Genomic DNA, 18459 nt, shown 5'->3' with positions numbered 1-18459 from the left:
TATCCTCAGCCAGCGCCCAAAACCGGCGCCCAGGGAATGTCTATCCCCAAGGTTCAGTCAGCAATTAGTGATAGCCAGCTGACTATGTTCCCCACTCCCAATACCCATCCCATCACCTCCCCTGTCTGCCCGGTCTTGAATTCTGATGGATCTTTCTTTTCCCCTGCCCCATCTTTAACATTCCCATCATCCTCATCCATCCCTACGCTACCTGCTATACCTTCCCCTAACATTTCATCTGCCATTCCTGCCCTACACTCTCTCTCTGTTCATGACCCCCTCCTCTCTTCTTCCACCCAACTAACCACCTCCTCCGCCCTTGCCCCGGCTCCTCCCTCTACACCCACCCCTACCAATCCCTCTCCGTTCCCTCCCATCTCCACCCCAGCTCAATACCCCACCTCCTTCCCCTCCCCAGCCTGGCCCTACCCCTTCCCATATCCCATGGCCCTGCCCTATCCCGGATATCCACTCTCCACTCCCCAAGCCACGCCCCAGGTTCCGGTCATGCCCAGTCCGGCACAGTCTGTCCCGGATGTGCCCTCTTCTAACATGGCCACCACTTCTTCCCTTAACCCTAATGTAGTACCTTCTCCGGCCACCAATATGGCAGCCCCCAGTTCGGCCCTGATGCCGGTAATTCCCGGTGACTACCTATCCCCAGGTTATGACTCGCTAGCTACCCCTGCATCTGGGGCTCGTTCCCAACCACCGATCCTTTCACCTCATTCAGGCCCTGCTCCACGGAAAAAAGCCAATATCATAGAATTCGATGATGACGAGATGGACAGGGTGTCCCATGTCTCATCGGAGCTTGCCGCGGGAGCCCCAACTCATCGTTCTATCGATGACCCCTTTGGCCACAAGGGTCGAGGAGAACAAGCCCCTCCTAAATATGTTGCTTTCAATCCCACTCAAGCTAGTGCTCTAATGAAATCACTCCCTGACCCAGAAAAACAGCCTATGCCCTTCTACCGAGGGATAGTTCAAATTCAAAAGACTTATTCCGCAGCATGGCGTGATCTACTGAGCATTTGTGCTATTAAAGCAGGGGATGCATATTGGCCGAGCATGGCCCGACACCTCAGTACTAATCTACTCAGCAGTGATGTTGATTACCCCTCTGGAGTAACTTTTTGCACCCAACTAAGAGAATGGGCTAAGGACAAACTTGCGGATCAGGCTGCTGGCCTTACTGATGTTATTCAAGAAAAAGGAGAATCAGTGGAAAGGTTTCATGCAAGACTGTACCAAATGTTTACAGATTTGGGGTTTGATCTCACTGACAAGATTCATTCACAAATGTTATCCGGTGCGTTCGTCCAAGGTGTTAAAGACCCAATACGCAAGGGAATCATTGCTGCACGCCCCGAATATAAGGTTGTTCCCCTAGATACTTTACTCCTAGTTGCTAGGGGCCTAGAGTCTGTCCAGACCCTTAGAAGGCCAAATTCTGCTCCCCTCATGGTGGCACGCACTACCCCTATTCCCAAGGGTACCAGACCAGAGGAAGGTGTTTGTTTTAATTGTAAGGTCAAAGGGCATTTTAAGAGCGACTGCCCGGAACCCAAGAGAGAGCCAAGAAAGCCACACAGGCCTGCCCCGGCCCCTAAGACTGAGAAGGGGGTTCCAATAATTGAGGAACCAGATGACTAGGAAATTGGCAAGCCTGTGTCACTAACCCCTGTTATGGCAGTGTCTACAGGGGATAAGGGGGGGCCACTTGCTACAGTAACTTTGCCCATTGAAGGCCACCCTACCACATTTCTTGTTGACACAGGTGCAGCCCGTAGTGTTCTACGAGAACGAGACCTGCCAGACCCATCTTTTCTGTCCAATATTGATGTCTCTTGTGTTGGAGTGGATGGCCAGCCGAGACATAGCCCTCTAACAACCCCGCTACGAGTTGGCTCTAGCCTGCTCGCTCGCTTTGTAGTATCCTCCACATGCCCCATTAACCTGTTAGGTGCTGATGTCCTCTCACGCCTGCAAGCATCCATCACTTTTACCCCGGATGGGCAGGTAGAAATGTTTACACCCCTGTCTGTATCAGACACCTCAGCCCTATGCTCTTTGCCTCTGATGCTGCATTTAGAAAAGCCCCGTGAGGAGACAGCAGAATTAAGGTCCAATTTCCCAGAGGAATTAAAAACACAGGTGCCCGCAAAGTTATGGTCCTCAGGCCCAGAGGACATAGGTCACCTAAATGTTCCCCCTGTGGTGGTAAAGCTTATTCCAGGAGCTAAGTTACCAAGAAAACCACAATATCCATTAAAACCAGCACAGTCAGCTGCAATTTCTGTCCACATTAAGGCACTCTTGGAGAAGGGTGCCCTTGTCAAATGTAAATCTGAATGCAATACCCCGTTATTTCCTGTGAAAAAGAAAACTCCAAAGGGTGAACCAGAGAAGTACAGGATGGTCCAGGACCTCCGTGCTGTTAATGAAGCTACCGTCCTGGACACCCCTCTTGTACCAAATCCTCATACTCTGCTCTCTGGAGTCCCACCATCTGCACAATTCTTTACAGTTATTGACCTGGCCAATGCCTTTTTCAGTGTCCCACTGGACCCTTCCTGTCAATACCTGTTTGCTTTCACTCATGAAATGCAACAGTATACCTGGACTGTCATGCCCCAAGGGGCACAAAATTCACCAAGTCAATTTGCAAAGGCCATGGCCACCATCCTTGACCCATGGCAAGCCGAGCACCCAGAAGTTGTCCTGCTTCAGTATGTGGATGATTTGCTGCTCTGTGGAGATGACATACCCACTACCGAAGAGTGCTCAATTAGTCTGCTTTGTTATTTGGCAGAACAAGGATGCAAAGCTTCGCTCATCAAGCTACAGTTCTGCCAACCTTCAGTAATTTTCCTTGGACACTGCCTATCTCAAGGTACCAGACATCTTACTCGGGACCGGGTAAGAGCTGTGCTGGATATTCCGCCTCCAAGGACTTCTAAGTCTCTTCATGCCTTCCTAGGCCTCATTTCCTACTGCAGAGCATGGATCCCAGAAGCCTCTCTGCTCATGCAACCTCTCTATGACGCACTTAAGTCTGACCCTTTCTGTTTAACTAAAGAAGCTATGAACAATTTTAATGCTCTTAAACGAGCCATTGCTTCCGCTCCTGCCTTGGGCCTACCTGACTACTCCAAAGCTTTCAAATTGTTTGTCTCTGAAAGACAAGGCCACGCAACAGGAGTGCTCACCCAAACTAATGACTTAAGAGGCCGCCAGAGGCCTATTGGATATTTCTCATGTCAACTGGACATTGTGGCCAGAGGGACTCCTTCCTGTCTCAGGGCTGTTTTTGCTGCGAGAGAACTCATAGAGAAAACCTCAGACCTGGTCCTTGGCCACCCTCTGGTTGTTTTGGCCCCTCATGACATCTCTGCCATCATCAACCAAGTCCAGCTCAAGCACGTGTCTCCAGCCAGACACCTGCGCTTACAGTGTCATCTTCTTTTGCCTGACAACATTTCCATCCAAAGATGTCAGGTACTTAATCCGTCCACTCTTCTTCCACTCCCTGAGGGGGGTATCTACTATGGATTTATCACGGATGAAACCTACATTCACCTGCTCTGTGGATGTATCAAGAAAGTCATGCATCCACATTTGACATTTTATGAAGGTGAAAAACCTCTCTGTGAAGGCCCAGATTACGCCTTCTGCACCATGTGGTACAAACCGAACATTACTCCTGAACCTTGCTATGAAGATGAGCTTTACCACCGGACCGATGTAAAGCTCACTGCACAAGACTTCTATTGTGACTCTGAAGGCAATAGCATGGTCTTGGTCCAACTACCTCAACAACTTAACTACCTTTACCGTCATTGGGATACTGCTATCCCACATATTCCTGTTACCAAGTTGAAGACAAAGTCATGGAATGACCTTGGGCCCATGGCAAAACTATGGGCCACCATGAATGAAGAACAGCTACAGGAAAATGGTATTGTCAAATACCCAACAACTGACCTTCTAGAAGCATGGCCACGCCATTTCCTGGAAAAGGAATTTCAAGATCTGGTCATAAAGAATGATTATGACCCAGAAACACCTCATGACTGTTTTGAACAGATGAAAATGGAAACAGTGCACTTACCAACTGTGCATGAGAACCCATTACCAGATCCGGATTTTACCCTGTTTGTGGACGGATCGAGATATGCCGATGAAGGTGGAACATATCACACAGGATATGCCGTAACCACAACAGATGAAGTTATTAAATCATCATCCTTACCACCAGCAATGTCTGCACAAGAAGCTGAATTACAGGCTCTGACTTCAGCCTGCAAAATTTCCGAAGGAAAACGTGCCAACATCTATACAGATTCAAGATATGCTCTAGGCGTGGCACATGACTTCGGCCTAATTTGGAAGACTAGAGGATTTCTTACCACCGCCGGTACACCAATCAAACACAGCACTGCAATCAAGGAGCTAATGGATGCCCTCCTACTCCCCAAAGAAGTGGCCGTTTTGAAAGTAAAGGCCCATGGGAAATTGGATACAGATGAAGCAAAGGGCAACCATTTGGCTGATCAGGCTGCTAAGTTAGCGGCCAGGGATTTGCAGGAAGTGGATGAAGAAGTGTCCGGACAAGAAGAAGAAGTCCCTATTTTTGCCCTGCAAACTCTTCCTACTGATTTGCGAATTTTACAAGAACAGCAAGCTGCAGTCACTCCTGAAGAAATCCAGAAATGGAAAAAGAAAGGAGCCGTCCAAAAGGACGGAATATATTACAACAACTTCAAATTTTGTCTTCCCAGAAATTTGTATCCAGCAGTTGTCCAATGGGCACATGGGCCGGCACACCTGTCAAAAGAATTGATGGCCGCCCTCATACAGAAGTATTATGAAGCACCTGGAATCACAACATTGATCAATAGCTTCTGCAAGGCCTGTGTCATCTGTGCAAAATGCAATCCAGGAAGACCAGTTAAAGTACCTGCGAAACACCTGGCAAAGCCCATGTACCCCTTCCAGCGAATTCAAATTGACCACATCCAAATGCCCAAGAGTGGGCCCCATGAATATGCACTAGTAATAGTGGACATGTTCTCAGGCTGGCCAGAAGCCTACCCAGTGGCCAATATCACTGCAAAGACAACCGCAAAGCGCCTAATTACAGATATTGTATGCAGATTCGGACTCCCAGAAGTCATTGAGAGCGATCAAGGCCCAGCCTTTACAGCAACTGTGACTAAAGAAATTTGGACTGCTCTAGGGGTGACTCTGGCCTTCCATACCCCTTACCACCCACAAAGTAGTGGTAAAGTGGAGCGCATGAATGGCACCCTAAAAACCAGAATGTTAAAAATGTCACAAGAAACAAAGATGCCCTGGCCAGAAAGCCTACCAATAGCCCTATTTAGTGTTAGGCACACACCTAGAGGGAAGCATTCACTGTCCCCATATGAGGTTCTATTTGGGACAGCACCCAGACTAGGTTGTTATTATCCACAGCAGTTACAGCTCCAATCAGATGTTTTAGTAGACTATGTAACTGAACTTGCAAATGTCCTAAACAAAATACATGCCCAAGTTTTCTCTTCAATTCCAGATCCCGAATTGGATACAGGTTCCCATAACCTACTCCCCGGAGATTGGGTCCTGGTTAAGAAGTTTGTGCGGAAAAATACCCTAGAACCAAGATTTGACGGTCCATTCCAAGTTCTCCTGATCACCACAACCTCCGTCAAATTGGCCGGTAGGCCAAATTGGGTCCACGCTTCCCACTGCAAGAAATCTCCTGCCCCAGAGGAAGCGAATATCGCACCAACATGTATCTCTGGTACATCTTCTCCTTAATTAGCCTTATGAAGGCCCAGCAAGTAGCCATTACCAAAGACATTAGTGGGTACACCTTCTGGTATAATTCATCATGCACCCAGGTGGCTACTTATACCTTTGACTATTGTGATATCGTAGAATGCCCATTTCCCACACCACAAATCCAGAGCATCTATAGAGATATCCCTCATTCGAAAGACCCATATGTTTGTGTAGTTGACAAACAATGGGGGCACAATTGTGACCATTGGGGGGCGGCGGGATGGAATGCCGGGCCTGCCTGGGGTTACAAACCAAAAAGTGCCGTAGCTAAAGTAGATGATCATGGTAGATCGCTTCTCCAGAGAATGACTTTGAGAAAGCCTGGGGGGAGCACACCAATGAAATTAATCCTTAACATTGAGCGCCCAAGCCCAACGGATGCGGACCAGTATGTGATGGGAATGTACTGGAAAAAGGGTTCCTACCAGAAATTAGGGCATTTCTACCTTAAAGATATGTGCAACTCCTCTGAGTGGCAAGGGGCCACCCATATGGTCCCTAACCCATTAAAACCTCATATCCAGACCTTTCAAGACATGATGGCCATTGCTAACCCCACTTTTGAAGATACCATGGCCGCTGAAACAGGTTTTAATGATGTAAATTTATGGTTAGAATGGATGAAATATAATGCTAATAAGCATAATAGAACCGCATGTTATGTGTGTGGAGGTGCCCGGCCTCACCTGGGTACCGTACCTTTAATCCTACCCGTAGATATAGAAGAATGTGTTTTAAGCCTTTTTGCCTATCACTATAATTTTAACAGGTCCATATGTATTGCATGGACAAAGGAGTATCCTCTTCTAGCCAAAGACGTCAAACCCCCTGATGGTATTACCGTATATAAAGGTAATTACACTTGCTATGCCATGTACGATGGTATTGGTAAATTTGTAGGTAACTTTTCCAAAGGCTATTGTGCTACATATAGAACTGTCCCTGTACGTTTGTTGCAACATCACACTAGGTCACTAGGGGACATTTATTGGTTGTGTGGGGATTTACAGCTAAGATCCAGAATGGACACAGAATGGTGGGGAGAGTGTACTTTGACTAAGGCCATTATGCCTATACATATTATTTCTGACACACACCTCAACACCCATGAGTTTAGCCACACTAAGGTTAAACGTGACGCCCCAGTGAAAGGAAGTTTTGATCCTCATGTATATATTGATGCCATTGGAGTGCCCAGGGGGGTGCCCAACGAGTTTAAAGCTAGGGATGAAGTTGCTGCAGGATTTGAATCAATTTTTACCATAGTTACCGCAAACAAGAATCTAAATTGGATAAATTACATTTATTACAATCAACAGCGTTTTGTCAATTACACCAGAGACGCCCTCCAGGGGTTGGCCGAACAGTTGCAGGCCACATCCCAAATGACTTTCCAGAATAGAATGGCCCTAGATATGATCTTAGCCGAAAAAGGAGGGGTTTGTAAGATTTTGCCCGACACTATGACATGTTGTACCTACATCCCAGAAAACACGGGCCCTAATGGTAAAGTCACACTAGCTATAGAAAAATTAAATGACTTGTCTGAAGAGCTAAAAAGGAATTCTGGGATAAAAGATCCCTGGGAAAGATGGTTTGGTTGGATGACAGGATGGCAAAAGGCTTTAATGCAGATTGGTATGGCTATACTAATTTTTCTTTTTATTTTTGCTCTTCTCTTTTGTTGTGTCCTCCCATGTCTGAGAAAATCCCTCATGAAGACTGTTGACCAAGCAGCACCCACTTTGACCCATCTCGAAGTTGATGACCAAGAATTCCAAGACATCAACTCACCCTGTCTGCCGCTGCAAACATTCCCTTTTGTCGATAAAGTGCAGGAATTCTAGGAAGGGACTAGCTCAGGGACAGCATCTGTCAGTGAATGGTAAAGGCCCCATGTGGAGAAGTGGTGGGTTAGCTGCCATGGGATACCCTTGGGTGTGAAGCGTTCGAGAGCCATACTGACGGATGGTTAGCCTATTAGGGTCAGATCTAGGGACAGCCTTGCACTTTGCATTAACATCTAGCTAGCAGCCACGGGGTTTCTGTGCCTTTGGGTTAACACGTCTTCTGATACTAACATAATAAAGTTTTATCTCTTAGAATCTAACATTTCATAGGGGGGACTGATGTGGGATTATTAAAAATCTTTATTGTACTTGTATTGAATTATTGTACTAACTCCATTTTAACTTTATACTGTGACTTCATCCTCCATTTTGTCCTCATAACCTGACTTCTTCAATCCTCCATTTTGTCCTCATGACTTAACTTGTTCATTTTAAAACTGCATTACGTGACTGAACTTCTCAACCCAATTAATACAGTAGACAAAGACCGTGTTTCCTTCAAGGACAAGTACCAGGAGGTGCTGGCTACTCCTTAAGACTTGCTGGCTACTCCTTAAGAGCTTGTAAGATAGTATAGTTTGAAGGCCACAGAACACAGTAGTAATGAAATGTTCTATTCATAAGAGACCTTGCACCTGGACATAAAGCCTGATATCACTGACCGTGTAAAATGACGCTTAGGACCCCCTTGTCCCCCACCCGTGTCCAGAATAATCCCACCTCTGATGGGTGGGCACGGGACTAACCTCTTAATTTTACTAACCAATAGGTAAGACACTAACTCCGTCACTTAACAATTAATCCAATTGATGATGTTTATTTGCTGATATTCTAATAATCAATGATGACGCAAAATGCCTCTTAAAAGGGCCTGCGCGCCCGCTTTTTCTTCACTTGCCAATAAACTTTCTCGAAGTTATTTTAACCTGAACCTCGTGTGTCAGACTTAATTACTTCAGCGTATATACGCAATTTAATTTTATTGATTTGGACAGGAACAGATAGACTTTGAACATTTTGGTTTACTTTCAAAAAGTACCATAACAACGTAACCAATCTGGCGAATTTCAATTTCAAATGTAACACGCTATATTTGACCCTGTAACTTCCCAAAACACCATAAAACCTGTATATAGGGGGTACTGTTTTACACGTGAGACATCGCTGAATACAAATATGTGTATTGCATTGCAGTAAAAGCAAACAGTATTTTGACATCCACAGTTAAAATGTCACATAGAACTAAAAAAAAATAAAAAAATATTTTTTTCTCCCATTTTTTTATATATTTTTTATATTAAATTATGTTCAATACCTAAATATTTAATGTTAAATGAAAGCCCTGTTTCCCCTGAATAAAATGATATATAATAAGGGGGGATGCATTTCATATGAAAGAGGTGAATTACGGTTGGACAGACATATAGCGCAAATGCCAGGTTTTGTTTACGTTTTGTTCTGTTCACAACTTGTACATTTGGCTGCGGTGTTAAGGGGTTAATATGTATCTGAGTGTATGTTTGTATTTGTGTTTGTCTTTATGTATATAACTGTGAATATGTGATTGTGTGTGTGTTTATATGTGTATATATTCATGTATGTATCAGTGCGTATCTGCTTGAATCCATCTGTATGTGTGAGTTTGTTACTGTGAGAGTGTATAGTGTATGTGTGTCTGTGTATTTTCATCTGTGAGTGCTTATTTGTGTGTATCTGCTATTAAATACCTGTGTGTGATTGCAGTCACTGCATGTGTGTAAATGTATAGGATGATGAGGTCTTATTGGTGGTGTTTTTTTGGATCGAAAGAAAAAGTGTTTTAAAATTGCTGCAATGCCATGAAATGCCAAGGCCTTTTTTTTTCCACTCCGGCACAGCTTGGGAGGTATGACCTTTTTTAGTATTGTCAGGACTGCCCAACATTTACAGATACCCATAGGCGTGCGCATGGGGTGTGCCGGGTGTGCCTGGGCACACCCTAATCACACCTCCGTGCTGCACTGCCTTAGGGCAGACTAACTTGTCGGGTCCTCGGTCTATGCCCGAGGACCCGACACAGGAGGGGGCCGGCGGCGTGCACACAATGCCGCCGGGTGAGAGGCCCCTCCTGTCCGTCTGTCCTGATCCTCAGTCTGCAGCTCCGCCGGGAGTGAGCTGCAGAATGAGGTGTCTCGCGATCTCCAGCCTGTCAGAGCGTTGCCACGGCAACGCTCTGCCTGGAGATCGCGAGACTCACCATGTGGTCTGCAGCTCACTCCCGGCGGAGCTGCAGACTGAAGAGAGAGGGCGCCCACTGGACCACCAGGGCAGGTATTTAAACCCCCCCCTGTCCCCTGTCACTCACTGCCCCCCCACCCTGCCTCTGCACCCATACCCCCCCTAACCCCTGTCCCTAGCCCTCTAACCCCCTAACCCCTGTCACTCACTGCCCCCCACCCCCCCTAACCCCTCTCCCTACCCCTCTAACCCCTGTCACTACCCCCCAACCCCTGTCACTACCCCTCTAACCCCCTAACCCCTGTCACTACCCCCTTAACCCCTTTCACTACCCCTCTAACCCCTTTCACTACCCCTAACCCCTTTCACTACCCCTCTAACCCCTGTCACTACCCCTCTACCTCCCTAACCCCTGTCACTACCCCCTAACCCCTGTCACTACCCCCCTAACCCCTGTCACTACCCCCCTAACCCCTGTCACTACCCCCTAACCCCTGTCACTACCCCCTAACTCCTGTCACTACCCCCTAACTCCTGTCACTACCCCCCCTAACTCCTGTCACTACCCCCCAAACCCCTGTCACTACCCCTCTAACCCCCTAACCCCTGTCACTACCCCCTTAACCCCTTTCACTACCCCTCTAACCCCTTTCACTACCCCTAACCCCTTTCACTACCCCTCTAACCCCTGTCACTACCCCTCTACCTCCCTAACCCCTGTCACTACCCCCTAACCCGTCACTACCCCCCTAACCCCTGTCACTACCCCCCTAACCCCTGTCACTACCCCCTAACTCCTGTCACTACCCCCTAACTCCTGTCACTACCCCTAACTCCTGTCACTACCCCCCCCCTAACTCCTGTCACTACCCCCCCTAACTCCTGTCACTACCCCCCCTAACCCCTGTCACTTTCCCTCTACCCCCCTAACCCATGTCACTGCCTCTCCACCCCCCAACCCCTGTCACTGCCCCTCTACCCCCTAACTCCTGTCTCTACCCCCCAACCCCTGTCACCAGGGCCGCCATCAGGGCATGACAACCGCAATGGTTGTCATGGGCCCGGCGGTCCTGGGGGGCCCGGACTGCTCAGGTCGTCCGGGCCCCACATTCAGTGGGAACATACCGGGTCGCAGGGGGCCCTGCGACCCCGGTATGTACCCACTGGGCCAGCCTCTTCTCCTGGGGGGCCCAGCAGCCGGTCACCTCAGGGCCCCCCAGAGGCTGACCCTGCTGACAACCGGCGGGCGCGCGAGGGAGCACTCTCCTCTGAGTGCTTCCTCTTCAGCTCCCTCGCGCACCGTACTGATGTCGGAGCCGGAAGATGACGTCATCTTCCGGCTCCGGCATCAGTACGCGGCGCGCGAGGGAGCTGAAGAGGAAGCACTCAGCCAGGGAGAGTGCTCCCTCGCGCGCCCGCCGGGTGTCAGGACATTTGAGTGAGGGGGGGGGAGGGAGGACATTCGAGTGAGGGGGGGGAGGGAGGACATTTGAGTGAGGGGGGGAGGGAGGACATTTGAGTGAGGGGGGGAGGGAGGACATTTGAGTGAGGGGGGGGAGGGAGGACATTTGAGTGAGGGGGGAGGGAGGACATTTGAGTGAGGGGGGAGGGAGGACATTTGAGTGAGGGGGGGAGGACATTTGAGTGAGGGGGGGAGGACATTTGAGGGGGGAGGACATTTGAGTGAGGGTGGAGGGAGGACATTTGAGTGGGGGGGAGGGAGGACATTTGAGTGAGGGGGGAGGGAGGACATTTGAGTGAGGGGGGAGAGGGAGGGAGGACATTCGAGTGAGCGGTTTGGGGAGAGGGAGGGAGGACATTTGAGTGAGTGGGGGGGAGAGGGAGGGAGGACATTTGAGTGAGTGGGGGGGAGAGGGAGGGAGGACATTTGAGTGAGAGGGGGAGTGGGAGGGAGGACATTTGAGTGGGGGTGGGGGGAGAGGGAGGGAGGAAATTTGTATGAGTGGGGGAGAGGGAGGGAAGGGAGGAAATTTGAGGGAGTGGGGGGGAGAGGAAGGGAGGACATTTGAGGGGGGAGAGGAAGGAAATTTGAGGGAGGGGGGAGAGGAAGGAAATTTGAAGGAGGGGGAGAGGAAGGAAATTTGAGGGGGGAGGAAGGAAATTTGAGGGGGGAGGGAGGAAGGAAATTGGAGGGGGAGAGGAAGGAAATTGGAGGGGGAGAGGAAGGAAATTGGAGGGGGGAGAAGGAAGGAAATGAGAGGGAGGGGGAGAAGAAGGAAATTGACGGGGGTATGGGGAGAGATTGACATCCATCACACACACACAATGCACCCCTTGCACACAGAAAAACACACAATGCATTACACACAGACACACATACACAAGCAATGCATCCCTTACACACAGCAACAAACAATGCACCCCTTCCACACACTCAGTGCATCCCTTACAGACACACACACACTGCATCCCATACATACACAAACTCACCTTGCAGCCCTTACACATACAAACACAGATTCACACAATGCATTCCTTACACACATCAGGACATCCCCCCCCCCCCCCTGTGTAAAGGGCCCTCAAAAAATGGAGCTGTTTCCCATTCTCCCAGAACATTGATTTTTGTGACCACAGTTACAAACCGCCTCCAGAGAGCCTGTTCTACACCAGACCAGTGGAGCCAGACGGCAGCTGAAGCCCATCATCATCCTCATCTGGTTGTAAGTAGGCAATCTAGTATATTATTCGTGGCACTAATCTCTAATTTACCTCACATTAAAGGGACACTATAGTCCCCAGAACCACTGCAGCTTAATGTAGTGGTTCTGGTGTCTATAGCCTGTCCTTGCAGGCCTTTTAATGTAAACACGGCGGCACTGCAGCACTGTGTTAGTTAACATGGCAGATCATATGGGTGGCGCACTGTGATGTCACATGGGGGGGCGGCAAACTTTACTTTTGCCTAGGGCGGCAAAAATCCTTGCACCGGCCCTGCAGACACTGCATGCCTGTGGGCGGACTCGGGGGGGGGGGGGGGGACTCGGGTGCAGGCGCCGGGGGGCCCAGACCTTGAGCTGTGTCAGGGGCCCCAAAATTTCTGATGGCAGCCCTGCCTGTCACTACCCCTCTACCCCAACCCCGTTCACTGCCCCTCTACCCCCCAACCCCTGTCACTACCCCAACCCCTGTCACTACCCCCAACCCCTGTCACACCACTCTACCCCCCTAACCCCTGTCACTGCCCCTTTACCCCCCTAACCCATGTCACTGCCTCTCCAACCCCCTTAACCCCTGTTACTGCCCATCCACTCCCCCACCCCCTGTCACTGCTCCTCTACCCCAACCCCTGTCATTACCCCTCTATCCCCAACCCCTGTCATTACCCCTCTATCCCCTTAACCCGTCACTACCCCTCTACCACCCCTAACCCCTGATACTACCCCCTAACCCCTGTCACTAACCGTCTACCCCCGCTACCTCCTGTCACTGCCCCTCCACCCTCCTAACCCCTGTCGCCCACACAGTGCACCCCTCACAATCATACACACTGTACCCCACACACACTGAATCCCTCACAATTACACAAACTGTACCCCTTACAATTACATACACTGTACCCCTCACAATCACACACACTGCACCCTTCACAATTACACCACACTGTACCCCTCACAATCACACACACTGCACCCCTTACACGCTGCACCGCTCACAATCACACACACTGCACAGCTCAGCTCACAATCACACATACACTGCACCTACGTATACTTGTATTTGTGTGTGTGTATGTATATGTATATATATATATATATAAATATATATATATATATATATGTGTGTGTGTGTGTGTGTGTGTGTATAAAAATACATATACACGCGGCGTGTGTGTTTGTGCTTTAGGGTGCACACCCTAATGCAACAGGCTGCGCACGCCTATGCAGATACCTGATGTCTTTCCACTTAAAATAAGCTCAACATATACTTAGAGTAAATTTAAGAGCAGAGTGCAAAATGATGGCTAAAATGTGCTGTTTATAGAGCTGAATTTATTGAGTGATATTTTTTTTTTCCAGGTCAGTTAATTTTGCCAATTTTTTTAAAAACTTAGCTTTCAACTCATTGTAATTCAAATTTTACATCACAATTTGGGTCAGATTCGTCAGTCATAAATTTTTTTTAAATGTACATTTTTGTACAAAATGTGAAATTAACTTCTAAATTCACATTGAAATGCCACCAATTCACTTTAGAGAATAACCCTTACAATGTTCTTTGAAAGTAAAATATAGGTGCGTCCAAACCCAAATGTTGTAGAATCAAATACCTTTATTGATTTTACTTTAGAATAACAACCCTTTTGGGCTCCACTGATGTACTTCATTTTAACCCTTTATGTGCAAGCCAATAATTTTGTGGGAGCAAATTCTAATGAAATGCTGAGTGTCTTTTTAAATAGTTATTTTAGGATATCCTGGAAATAATCCTTTTGTGTACAAAGGAGCCCTAATCAAGCTGTGTTATGTGGTGCTAAGCAGATGTCAACTATTTACTGACTTAAATTATATACTTAACATAAAAAAAAAAAACATGCAATTTGGTCACTGTTTTTTTTTTCTCTAGTTCTATTTGGTCTGATTTCTTATCTGTACTATAAATGTAAGTTTATTATTGCTGTGTTTTTTTCATTGTGAAGTAAGTCTGCAGTGGCTTTGTAGCGCTATTTAGATTTAGTCTAAATAACATTTGTTAACAAAAAACAAAATTAGATTTTTGACAAGAAATTATAAAACATATTTCAATGTCACTTTAGCACGGTATTTTAGACAAAGACTCACAGCGCTGATGAGGCAGCTTATCAGTTTATCAGGATAGAAGACTTTGCACAGTCATGGCAAGATAGGCTCCATATACTGCATACTGTATTGTGAGATAATGGGAAAATCTTCCTATCAGCAGTATAGAAGCCATGACATATAGCTTTTGTTTCTCAAACAGGAATTTGGATGCAACCAAAAAAATAGAGCAATTGAGAATATTTCTTAATTCTTTTCTGTGATGCCCATTCTCTTTACGTCATTTTAAGACCTACCTTAACTTGGCAAAGATACGAGGCCATGACTTGGTCATTTCACATGGGAACATCTTATCTATGTTTAAACTAAAACGGAAGGGTGCACATGACATGGGGAATTACACTAACCTAGGACAAGATGGCGCAAACTTTAAACTTTATTGGACTAGAAGTTATGTTGACGTAGGCATTTAGCCTTGAATTGTTATTGCATTAATCTAGGACAAAATGGCATCGTAAAGTCTAAACATTTTATTTATTTATTGGGTTAGATGTCAGATTGATAAGAAAAGGAATATTGTATAAGAAACAATATTTTCCATTTCTAACAACTTGTCAGTTTGCAATCTCTTAAAGACAAAGTACACCGTTTAAGAATACAACTTTTCATTCTAAAACTTGCAATATTTGCATTTTTCCATAACATCCTCTCCATTAAATGATGGGCATTGTAGAGCATTCCTTCTTTAAATTAGAAAACCAGAGTTCTCCCAACAGTCTTTAAGTTTTCATGCTCTCAATGTCTTTGATCATTGTTGTAACGGTAAAACGTCTGGGAAAGAATTAAAAAGAACATCAAGTTCCAGAGTAAGATATTCTTGGATGAATCCTGATAGTAATTGTAAACCAAAGTTAAAAGTAGTAATTGTGTTTGTAATCCAAAGTCTTTAAAGGCCTGTAGAAGTTTACATTCCTCAGATACATTGCTGGAGGTTGTGTTTGTAGTATACCTGGGTATTTGTTGTAGAGTATTGGTTGTAGAGTCCAGAGTTCCAAGTATTTGGCTAGAATTGGTTGCAGATATTCTTTTATGGAATAAATTAATTGATAGCATTTCCAAGACATTGTCTTAAGTGACATGGATCCCATTATAGTACATGTTATGTTGATACAGCAATCGAAGTGGATTCTCAAGAACGCCTCTTTTTGCTGGTATTGGAATCTTGGTAACACCTCTACATCTCACTAATAGACATATAACAATATCAGGTGTTGTTGTGCTAGAGATGTTAACAGGTAAAATCTGTGTAAATCTTTACATTTGGTATACTTTGTAAAATAATGATAGATAAAATAGTAACATAGTTAATCTTTCTAGTGTTTTGTTTTATAGATAAACACCCTTCTGTACGATTTAGATATAGAAGGATAATTTGTAACAGCAAAGTATTTACCGCATTTGTTCACAATGATATGTAAAGTTATATTCTCTTTAAATGTTAAAAATACTCTTTAATTCAAAATTTCTCAATCTATTTAGAATAGTTGATAATTGGAAACATGGCATTATTCATCTTTGTCCTGTTAGGGAGAAGACAACTTATTCCCTAAGTTACAATTAGTAAATATAATAACTACAGTTATTAGTGGCTTAAAATACCAGAAACACCCAAAACATTTCTTTTTTCTTTTTTTTCTAATTCTTTATTTTGTCTTGACACGACATGTTACATACATTAACTTGCACGGATTAAACATGGGTTAGCATGGTTCAGACATGGGTTAACAGAGAGTAACGTGGACTTAACATAGTCCTTACAAGGACATGCCATGGGGTCTCTGGATTTACCTTGTGAACACGTTTTGTTGCGTTTGATATTATGTGGCTGCTCCACATTAGCATGCATAACTGTATCACTGGTCATTACGACCCAATTATTGTCTTGCTAGTGTTAGGTAAAGTTTGCGCTTTGCCCATGGCAAGTCATATGGTGTTGTGAAGGGCTATACAACCATTTCCCTCTTCCGAAGTGTCAATTTTCTGTATGTCCCATGTGTCTGCTCCCGTGAATGCATTACGTTGGTCAGATATTTTGATATTGCCAAGTAGGCTTGGAGGAAAAGAAAGAGATAGTGAACAGAGTGAAAAAGGGGGTAGTGGGGAGGGAGGGGGGGGGGAAGCAAAGGGGGATCCGCTGCCGGAGCCGGTAAGTTGCCATCAGGGTCAGGTTGGGTGTTAGTTACTCAGGTTGGAGTTTTCCCAGGGTTCCCAGATCTTTTGAAACGTTTTTTGAGTGCCCCTTATTCTAGCTGACCAAAACATTTCTTTAAAACATTTTTACCAAGATCTGACAGCCATTGTGGAAAGTCACGTTTGTGAGATTGGATGCTTAACAATTTGAATCTTATTTGTTTAAGTATATTTTCCAGTGGCTGTTGGATGGAGCTTAAGGCGATTGTGAATTTATTATTTTTTTTTAAAGTGAGTCAAGAAAGCACTTATGTATGATACTGAATGTATTTATATTTTTCACAAGAAAGTAAAATTGGCGAGAGCACTCAATACATGCAATTTTATCTTTTTACCAATACTGTCCTTGGTATGTATGTGGTTCTGAGTCACTTATAGAAGCTGACTCAGACTATGAACTTTTAAGCTGGACGTCTTGTATTGCTGTAGATAATATAGATGAGTTGTCCCCGGATATGTTGTATAAAGTGGGTGTCAGGCCTTCAGCGTGTACTCTGCCAACCTCTGCCAGTCCACTTTGCCACTCATATCAGGTGTGACAATAGCGTGCCTTTAAAAAGAAAAAAGTTTTTCACTGTAAGCTAATAGCAGTCAGTGTCCTTAAAGCGGGTGTCAGGCCTTCAGCGTGTACTCTGCCAACGTCTGCAAGTGCACTTTGCCACTCATATCAGGTGTGACAATAGCGTGCCTTTAAAAAGAAAAAACTTTTTTCACTGTAAGCTAATAGCAGTCAGTGTCCTTAAAGCGGGTGTCAGGCCTTCAGCGTATACTCTGCTAACCTCTGCAAGTGCACTTTGCCACTCATACCTGGTGTGACTATAGCGTGCCTTTAAAAGGAAAAAACGTTTTTCACTGTAAGCTAGAAGGATAATTTGTAACAGCAAAGTATTTACCGCATTTGTTCACAATGATATGTAAAGTTATATTCTCTTTAAATGTTAAAAATACTCTTTAATTCAAAATTTCTCAATCTATTTAGAATAGTTGATAATTGGAAACATGGCATTATTCATCTTTGTCCTGTTAGGGAGAAGACAACTTATTCCCTAAGTTACAACTAGTAAATATAATAACTACAGTTATTAGTGGCTTAAAATACCAGAAACACCCAAAACATTTCTTTTTTCTTTTTTTTTTTTTCTAATTCTTTATTTTGTCTTGACACGACATGTTACATACATTAACTTGCACGGATTAAACATGGGTTAGCATGGTTCAGACATGGGTTAACAGAGAGTAACGTGGACTTAACATAGTCCTTACAAGGACATGCCATGGGGTCTCTGGATTTACCTTGTGAACACGTTTTGTTGCGTTCGATATTATGTGGCTGCTCCACATTAGCATGCATAACTGTATCACTGGTCATTACGACCCAATTATTGTCTTGCTAGTGTTAGGTAAAGTTTGCGCTTTGCCCATGGCAAGTCATATGGTGTTGTGAAGGGCTATACAACCATTTCCCTCTTCCGAAGTGTCAATTTTCTGTATGTCCCATGTGTCTGCTCCCGTGAATGCATTACGTTGGTCAG

This window comes from Pelobates fuscus, chromosome 1 (genome assembly GCF_036172605.1).
Source record: "Pelobates fuscus isolate aPelFus1 chromosome 1, aPelFus1.pri, whole genome shotgun sequence".
Classification (NCBI taxonomy): Eukaryota; Metazoa; Chordata; class Amphibia; order Anura; family Pelobatidae; genus Pelobates; species Pelobates fuscus.
This window is presented reverse-complemented; position numbering follows the sequence as displayed.